The sequence below is a fragment of the Vigna radiata genome, unplaced genomic scaffold (assembly GCF_000741045.1).
Source record: "Vigna radiata var. radiata cultivar VC1973A unplaced genomic scaffold, Vradiata_ver6 scaffold_262, whole genome shotgun sequence".
NCBI lineage: Eukaryota > Viridiplantae > Streptophyta > Magnoliopsida > Fabales > Fabaceae > Vigna > Vigna radiata.
In genome coordinates this window covers 230,836-237,915 of record NW_014543980.1, presented here as the reverse complement: position 1 = coordinate 237,915, position 7,080 = coordinate 230,836, and positions in this window count along the sequence as shown.

The window sequence follows — 7,080 nt, the reverse complement described above, 5'->3', positions numbered from 1 at the left end:
CTATCAAGAAAAATTAATCTTTTAGCCACATTGGGAGCTCAAATTCTTGGGTTTGATAACATAACTGAATTATATTCACAAGACCCTGAATTTTCTCATATGTATGAGGAATGTCTCAACAAATCTCAAGGAGGTTTTCATGTGAGAGACGGATATCTTTTTAAAGAAAGAAAAAGTTCTATTCCTCAAGGATCACATAGGAAACTCCTTGTCAAGGAGACACATAAGGGAGGATTAATGGGACATTTTGGGGTAGAAAAAACTCTTGGCATGTTAAAGGAAAAATTCTTTTGTAATGAAAGGGGATACTGCCACTAGTGTGCGCGGCATGGAGGCTTTGAGATGTGTACAGTTGCCAGACGTGGAGGCGACAAGTGTTCTGTGCTGTAGGATGAGAGAAAAAATGCTTTGTGGGACGATTGGAAGAGAAAGAAAAGTTGTGTGGGGAAACGAAGAATGTTGTCCGAGATTGAAAGAAGGGCGGGGAAATGGGGAATGTTGCCCGAGATTGAAAGAAGGGAAAATGAAAGAGAGTTTTGCACCTAATATGATAGCTATTTTAATATCTATCATAATATGTTTTTCCATAATTTCAATTTTGCCACTGTGTCCAATTTATTATGATAGGTGGCCTTTTATCTGTCATAATATATGTAACTTTTATTACGAAAATATCACCGCTGCATCTATTATGATAAGTTTCTTAAAATGCGCCATAATAAATCTTATTTTTATTACAGAATTGTCACTGGTCCATGTATTATGATAGGTGTATTTCACCTATCATAATAGCCTGTCATGGAATCCTCTTTTTCTACTAGTGAGGTGTTCTCCATGATGTAATCACCTTTGATTTAGAGTAAAGTTATGCTGCCATTTTTGTGCCCAACCTCTCTTAGAGAACCCCCAAATACACCTCCCATCATCATACAACTTATCAAAACCATGAGCTATGAACACCTTTCACCATCACCAAATTTCGCAATCTTCATCCATGAACTTATGGCTTGATTTGCTTGTCCTAACTAGAGCATTTTTGCCATCATTTGGTATCAAGAGCCTTGGTTCTTCAAAGAGCTAAGTTTCTTGGTTTTTATCCTTTGTTATTTCCTTGTTGCTTAATGTTTTCCTTACTTGTATTGTTGTGTTTTTTTTTCATTTATCATTTTTTTTCTGGCAGTAAACTGGGACGATTTTGAAACTTAAACTGCATCTATCCCAGTTGTCCAAAATATACATAAAAATACTCAAATGAAAGCCCTTTGAGTCTAGTTTCAAACAAAAAAAATCAATTCTTTTGGACTTTTGTAGAGAAAGTTATGACTACACTACTACAAAATTGAGCATAGATAGCGTTCAATAGATAACGCGTTTTTAAATAAGCACTATCTATGAATGTTCAGAACAATAGATAGTGCTTATTTAAGAAAGCGCTATCTAAACCTATGCCAATAGAGAGCGCTTTTTTAAAAAAACGCTATCTATATATATTTAATATTATTTTTTTAATTCATAAATTAAAATAGATCAATAGATAATGGTTTTTAAAAAAAAACGCTATCTATTAAGTGTTTTAAAAAAATTTGAAAAGAAGTTTTCATATACATGTTCTTCTATGTTTCTCCTTGAACAAAAATTTTCTCCCTTTTTCCATTCATAACATTTTTCAAAATAATACTATCTATATTTATTTATATTATTATATTTAATTAAAAATTTAAAATAAACTAATAGAGAGTTATTATTTAAAGGTGTCTATTTATTATAAAAATTAAAAAAAATTCGGCCTATTTCCTTTATTCAGTTAACTCTGAAAACGTATTTCCTTTATTCAGTTAACTCTTAAAGCACTGGTTTTGGTTTTAGAAGGTTAATTCAAAGGTTAGTTCAATTCTTCTCTTCTTCTCCCTTCATTCTTTGTTCTCTTTTTCTTTTTGTCCAAAAGCGAAAAAAAAAAACACCTAAGTTTAGCCAAATGGATGAAATAGCGGCGTGAGCACGAGAGAGAGGAAGAGAAGCCTTCCATGCCAAATCCATAGGCCATGAGAAGTAGACAAGGTCAAAAATTTTCGAAGCTCATTCTTCCTTTCTTTTTTCTCGTTTTCTCTCTTCTCCCTTTTCTTTTTTCTTCTTTTCGAAAACCCTAAGAGAAAGAGGGATTCTTGGTACGGTAGGGGAAGAAGAGAATCTGAGGCCCAAACGAAGTAACGGAAGAGAGAATTTAAGAGGGGAGGTGAGATTTTAAGGTGAGTAATGGAGAAAGGGCGAAACCCTAAAACCTAGACGAATGGGAGGTTCTTTGGTGCGAGAACAAGAGAGAGGAGCATCAATACGTTTTGGGAAAGAAGGAGAAGAGGACACGAGACGGAGGAAAACCATGAGCAGCGGGCACGGAAGGTGAGAACTGAGGTATTCGAAGAGTTTTCACTAATTGGGTTTTAATTGGTTGTTTGAATATGTTGCAACCTATATTTTCTCTGAATACATGTTTTATGCGAATTAGGAATAAATATTGAGTATCAATTTTTTTGGAAAGGGGAATGGAGATTTTCTGGTTGGTAAATATATATTAGTGTAGTCGTTTTGTGATGTTTATACCGCGACTGTGTGAGCTTAATTGTTTCTAAGGTGCAACAGTGGTGTTTATTAATTTATTAGTATTTTAAAACTATGAGCAATCTTATTTGGCTATCTATANTGGACATGATGATAAGCTGGAAATTTGTATATGTTCTGTTGGGTTATAATATATTTAAATTGGAATTGATTTGTGGGTCTGGAAGGTGTGAGTTTACTAATAATAATTGGATGTTTTTATTCTGACAAGAATAAGTGGGATAGGATGGTATTCCTAGATGGCTTGGAAAATATGGTGTGTTGTTATATTTTTCTGGTTGGACTAGATATACACATTATTGTAACAAATAACATTGGTATAGTGTTTCAAGACATGATTGCATGAGTTTCTATGATTCTAAGGTATATTAGATGTAATTATTGAACTCTTTTAGTGTTATAAATTTGTGAGCACCCATAGGGATTGGTATATAATATTATTGTCTGGAGTTGTAATGTTAACAAGTCTGAATCATGGAAAATTAGTACAAGAATCTATTTGGTGAAAATGTTGTCTTGAATTTATATGTGAAAAAAAAAGTGGGAGTTCGAGTGCTTAAATTGGTGGTCATTAAAGATTTTAGGGTATTATACTATATGTTGCATCCTTCTTTGCTTAAGTTCTGATATGTGATGTGAAATATAATGCATGAAGTTATTTAGTTTAGAAACAAATGTCACATGTTATTTTAATTAAGATAAGAGTTATGATGTATTTCACTGGTTTTGATGGTGCAGAGTTAGGTAAGTAAAACATGATTTAGTGTGGTATGTATTACACCTTTTAGAGGTGTTAATTATAAGTTAAAAACTGGTATGATAATTTGAATATATATGTTGAACTTATTTTATGGTTTCGTGAAATATCTCATTTTCAATCTTTATCTTATTTATTTTTATATGCATTGCCTAACAAGTTTAGCATAATTATATTCGTTTCAGCAAACATAATTGTAGAAACATATCTTTATATAACTGTAACAAACATTGTCAATAATGATACTGAAATAATTGCATCTACCTTATTTTCATGGTCTGAACGTTTTATATAGTATAATTCACAATTTAAAATCCATGTTTATGTAATTCAAGTTCATTTGAAATAAATCTTTCATAATGATTCAGTAATGTCTCAACTACCCTAGCATATTTTTTCAAGTTGATTTTTCTTAACTTTATCCAAATACATAGTTAAAGGTTTCACCTGAAAATTCTATCAAATTCCTATGTTCTTTAACACATGGTCTAATTAATAAGTATAGTTTAAGTGTGTGAGATTGGATAAATTGATACTATTTTCTATCTTATGAATTACCTAATCTATCCCAATTATATGGTGTTATAACATACCACTATTATTTTAACCATTTAGGTCATATGTTCCTCTTTCGTTGTTTTTTCCCTTTTGTTTATATGTTATGATATAGCCAATGTACTAGTGTCGCTTTGCACATGGTATAATTAATATGTAAATAATTAATATGTAAAGTTTAAGTATGTGAGATTGGATAAATTGATACTATTTTCCATCTTATGAATTATCTATATCTATCCCAATTAGATGGCGTAAGTTATAACATAACATTATTATTTTAACAAGTTCCTCTTTCGTTATTTTTCCCCTTTTGTTTCTATGTTATGATATAGCCAATGTACTAGTGTGTCTTTGCACTTAAGTGTGTGGATTTTGTGATATTATATTTTGGAAGTTCTGTATTTAATAATCAATACATCTATTCGACTAAGAGTTTCTTTCCAATATATATTCGTAATTTATGATGTTCTAATTTATCATTGTATTATCTTAGATTGAAGATCAAGACAAGTGGAGAATGTCTTTCGTCATGCCATCAAAGTATGGTGCTAACATGCCACTGCCTAAAGATTCCTCTGTGACAATTAAAGAGGTGTCTAGAAAAATAGTTGTTGTAGTTGCCTTTTCAGGTGAGTTCTTGCCTTAGACATATTTAAGTAATTTGATTTCATTTCCCCATATTGTCTGTTCTTTGGGTTTTAATAGCGGAAACCCATTACTAGTATAAATATTTAACTACCGGACAATGTACATATATAATTTAATGTCACGGTCTTGGATTTGATGCTTATATTTTTCAAAGTTGCTACCTTTATTCTTTGTTGACAGTTTTTGTAATGTGATGCTTTACGATGGGATGTCTTTACACATTGTTGCATTTTATTTCAGGATCAAAATCATTTGTGGATGCGGTGATTGGTAGATTGCTTCTACTTTAACAACATTGTGAACGGTTGTAAATGAGTAATAATTGTATATTATGACATTGAACTTAAAGTTCTTAAAAAGAATATTTACAAAGTTCAAGTGAATAAAACATTATTATTATTGTGAAATTGGTTGGAGGAATATGGTTATAATGAAAGCAAGGTATGTAGTTGTTTGTTACCATACACTAAATCTGTTTGGAGTTTACTAGAATTTTGATTTGCCATTATGGTCAAAATGTATTTATTTTTTTTACTTTTGGTTTTCTAGTATTCAAGACAACTCAATGGCAACGATTGTGTATTATGAGTCGATATATGAAAGAAATTATCACATGTGAAGGAGGAATAATTTCAACTAAGGTAAGTTATGTTCATTGTCATAATTAATTTGCACGAAAAATTTTATTGACTAATTTTATATTATTTTTCTTTGTTGCAGTATTTTTTTAATTGTAGACATCGACAATATCGTGACAATCAAATTATTGAAGCTAGGGAAGATTGATGTTTACATATAATTAGTACATGTTTATAGGTTATCTTATGGTGATGTACATGCTTATATGTATTAATAGGATATATGTGTTATGGTTGTATATACGTCTTATAAAATAATGTCATGTCATGACATGTATTGATGCATCGCTGATTATATTTTGAAATATTATTGTACCAAAAAATTTTATTTATACATTGAAGTGTTGAATATTCTTTTTAGACTTGACTTGTATTTATCATATTTATCTTAATATTTTATATTTTTTTTATAAAATAGAACAAATAAATAATGTAAGTTTATATATAATAAAACTAATATTTTATATTTTTTAAAATATTTTATATTTTTTAAAATATTTTATATTTTTTAAAATATTTTATTAAAAATTATTTTTTTTTGAAAAATTTAAATCAATAGATAACGCTTATTTAAATAAGCGCTATCTATTGTCAAACATCAATAGATAGCGCTTATTTAAATAACACCAATAGATAGCGCTTTTTAGCGCTTAAAAAGCGCTATCTATGATAAAAAAAAAAACAAAAAAAAAAAGCGCTATCCATGCACTTTTTTGTAGTAGTGGTAAAACACTCAGCAAAGGTCAATGCTGCCAGAATGTTGTCATTAGCGTTTTTCAAGTTATGTTTTGTTAGTTTTGGCTACTGTTTTGAGCCTTTTCTTTTTTGAGTCATTCCTTATTATTTTGTTGGGTCTTTTATTGATTTATATTAACTGCAATTCATTGATTGATTCATTTTAATTTTTAAATCCATCCATGTTTGTTTAGAGTCATGTGTAGTTTTTTTCTTGTCAATTTTCTCTAGTAACTTTGAAAAATCATCAAAAAATATATATAACTTAGTTTGCTAAAATGCACCATATACAACCATTCGAGGGTCTTATCTTTGATGTTTTGGGTTCATACTTGCCATTAGATCATTGGCAAGCTCTTAAAAAAAATTTCCCTATTGATATTTCTAATTTTAAACTCCATTTCGATTCTAGTAGGATTCTCTTCTATTTTGTGTTTCTTGTCTTTGTGGCTTTTAAAACCCATAAATCACCTCTGTTCCAAGTGTGTGGTGGTCTTATTTGGGACCTTAAAAGAGTGGAAAAAGAAGTGCTAAAAGCTTTTAAGCAAAAGGCCTCAAAAGAGTACTAAAGAAAGCCTAGAAAAGTGCTGAAAAATATTGTGTGCTTAGACCACTACCACTGTTTTTGTGCAATCTGTTTTGGAACGTGTTTTTCTCACTATTTTGGGGTTTTATCTTCACTTTCCAGTGTCTAAAAGTCTTGGCTATGATGTTAAAATAGTGGCCTTAGTGCCCCATTTGCTCAAAGTTGCCAAAAGACAAGAGTCACCTACTTTTCTTCTAGTAGTTTTTGTTTTGTGATCTATTCTAGCACCTTTCATTAGGATTTCTTTTGAGTGCTAACTTTTGTTTCTTAACCTTTAATTTCTTGCTTGTCTTCTTGGATTTCTTAGTTTTGTCATAATTAAATTCCTTTTGCAAAGCCTTTCTTGTTTTTGGACCTTTTTATTGCTTTTATCCCTTGTTTCTTCTTGCACAATTTCGGCTTTGGTTACTTTGTGTGGTGTAGGTTCTCTTTGTGAGGTGATGCAATATCTTAGAGTTATCCTTCTGGGTGGTGGAGACCCAAAGGGAGCTTAAAGTCTAGAGTGGTAGCCAAAAAGAAAGGAGAGAAACACCTTAGGAGGT